Below are 3,045 nucleotides of genomic sequence, written 5' to 3'. Positions count from 1 at the left end.
TCTCTCTCTCTCTTTCTCTCTCTCTCTTTCTCTCTCTCTCTCTCTGTCTCTCTTTGTTACTCGATTCCTCTCCATCGCCGTAGCTTTATTTTCTCATTTGCTGTAGCTCACACGTAAGACATATATATAAATATGCTGCTTAAAACCCATCCCAAAAATGTTTCCATATATTCAGAAGCGATCAAAACTTTCGAACGCAATAATCATCCATCTTCACCTACATCTTTATCATCATCATGCATTATTTTACATTGTATATTGTATTATATTATTACACAGTTTGCATTTATATCTTATATGCACATGCAGGTCATTGGCATGGCAGCCGCAGGATACAGGGGTCGATACGGTGGTGGATACAGGGGGTGGTTACGGTGGTGGATACGGACGCGGATATGGTGGATACGGCGGCGGATACGGTGGATACGGACGCGGATATGGTGGATACGGAGGCGGATATGGAGGATACGGAGACGGATATGGAGGATACGGAGGCGGATACGGAGGATACGGCGGCGGATATGGGGGCTACGGTTAAGGAGGTTATGGCTACCGCCGCTAACGCGGCGCACGGAGATACCGACTTGCTGTTAGTGTTTAGGCTCCTGAACGCTGAGCGCGATAATAGACCGTAGTATAGAGATCTATGTACATACATGGAATCGTGATGGGGATAGATGCCTCCAACTCAACCCCAATACGGCGATGCAATGTCGGTCATGAATGCGTGAATTGATGAGCATTTCAATAAATCGGAAATCTATAGGCATATAGATGTATTTCGGTAAATGAATTGAGTTTATTCCTGATTTGTACTTATTCGCATGTCTATTACGAAGATGTTTTGTCCAGTTTCGATGTACTGTAATACACGAAATATTTCTGTTTAAATAAAAACGCTTTCTTCTAAGAATAATTCGCTTGTTTGCAAATGTTTTCAACTTTATGCTGATGGACAAATATCCGAAATGGCAACATGCAAAATCACTGTTACCTAAAACCCCATATCACAAAGCTCACGAAATATATATATGCGTATAAAATAATAATCGTTACCAGAGGCCTGACCATAACCTAACGTTCTCATGGGAAGAATAACATAGGCAGCGTCGTTGTCGCTTCCTCTCATCCAACTAGCGCCATCTACTGGCGTGGCACGCTAAGTGTAAGATTCTTCCGGTAGGATATTAAGGTAGATGTCGCTCTCCCCAAATGTAAGAGTGTTAAAGCTACTCTCATCTGAAATGTTCCGTGACTGTCCACCATAACAATACGTGTCGCTGTTGGGGATCCAGCGACTGGGTGAATGCGTAGAGTTAGAATCGTTGCCAGAGCCCTGACTATAACCTAACGTTCTCATGGGAGGAATAACATAGGCAGCATCGTCGTCGCTTTCTCTCATCCAACCAGCGCCATCTACTGGCGCGGCACGCTGACTGTAAGAGTCTTCAGGTGCGATATCACTGTAGGTATAGCTCTCCCGGAGACTGGGCTCGTACTGCGGTCGTAGGTAGGTTGTGTGAGGTTGGGTGTAGCTTTTTTCCCCCTGTCCCGACTCAAACTGTTCCGGTACACTGCGGGATATGTCCGTTGTCCAAACACCCATGCCATGGTTATCGCGGTAATTTGTGGCGCTCTTCGTCAAAGAAGTAGAGGACTCTGAGTCATGCTTCCTTTTCGCACAGACGCCGACGATGACAATGATTAAGATGATCAAAACCAAAGCTGCGATGACAAGTCCGACAATGAGGGCCGTATTCGATGTATTTGGTTGGGGAGCAACGACGACTACAGACATTGAATTAGCAGAGTTCACATCTCCTACCATGTTAGCAGCTGAGCATGCGTAGTCACCAGCATTAACGAAACTAACCTGTTTCCTTTCGTAAACGCGGTTCACTTCTGCAGGAACTAGTGATTTGTTGCGAAGCCATGAATAACTTGGCTCGGGGTTTCCGTCTGCGTTACACAGCAGCCAAAGCGCACTGCCGTGCTTGACAGTCATAACGCCTGCCTGACTGTTACCGCTTACTCTGACCTGCCCCATGTACTGTACATTGAGCCGAAGATCAACTGACAGTAACTGAAATGATTTGTGGATGTCAACATGACAGGCAAGTATTTTGTCGTGATCATCGGCGGTAACGTACGTGTCAGTGTGCTGGACGTCGTTATAGTTCCATCGACTTCACTGACATGTAAAGTATTAGCTCCGTCTACAGATGTATCACCAAGTTTCCATGTTACTGTTCGTCCCGGGAAGCTTTTGTCTGTAGTGCAGCTAGCTTCATGCGGTCCTACATGTATTATTTCTGTGTCTGCTACAGCATTGCCGTCAATTTCCATGGTGACGTACGTTGCTGGCACGACCACGTTCACATTCATCTTGTTGCTGGACATGTATTCCCCAAACACACTAGTTGCTTTACACGCGTACAATCCTCTGTGTTTAAACTCGACTAACTCGATCACCAGCTCGTCGCCTGCAGCTTGTATCCCCTGGTCGTCGTGAAACCACGTGTAATATGGTTCTGGATAGCCATCAGCATTGCACGTTAACGTCAGTTTCTCTGTCTCTGTTAAGAAGACGTCATTTCCAGTACGGTTGCTGCTGCTGCTGATGGTCACAGTGTCTTTTATGTACAGGGTCTCGGCTAATTCCACTACCGCTAAGTCGCTATATGGATAAAAACATTGCATTGAAGTTCTCTGTCGTTATCAATCGGCGAGAACGTGTGACTCAGGATACTTTTTCTTGTAAATGTATTGTTTCTTGAACCCGCTTCCTTTGTTTGACTGGAGTCGGCAGTGATATCTTTACCATTCAGCGACCAGGTGATGCTAGCTGCGGGGTTACTGCTGTCCGATACACAAGAGAACTGTAGCGTTCCATCCGGTGATGAAGAGCTGTCTATAAGATACATGGAAACCGACTGTGGTGACACAAGCACAGTTAGATGACCCTTGTTAGAGAAATAGCCGCTCCCCGGCGCGACCTCGACTTGCAGCCATACACAATAGAACTCTGCGTCATCTTTCTCAACT

General features: G+C 46.0%; 1 long non-coding RNA gene across 1 annotated transcript in view; it reads left to right on the top strand.

The window, feature by feature from the left end:
• LOC106816088 overlaps window positions 1-562 on the top strand; it is a 2,811-nt gene extending 2,249 nt beyond the window's left edge. The window contains exon 3 of the long non-coding RNA XR_001394834.1: window positions 310-562. This is a non-coding gene — a long non-coding RNA (uncharacterized LOC106816088). The remainder of the gene's footprint in view (window positions 1-309) is intronic.
• Window positions 563-3,045: the final 2,483 nt, after the last annotated feature.

This window comes from Priapulus caudatus, unplaced genomic scaffold (assembly GCF_000485595.1).
Source record: "Priapulus caudatus unplaced genomic scaffold, Priapulus_caudatus-5.0.1 Scaffold1282, whole genome shotgun sequence".
NCBI lineage: Eukaryota > Metazoa > Priapulida > Priapulimorpha > Priapulimorphida > Priapulidae > Priapulus > Priapulus caudatus.
The sequence above is the reverse complement of the archived record's forward strand: the minus strand, read 5'-3'. Positions and strand labels throughout refer to the sequence as shown.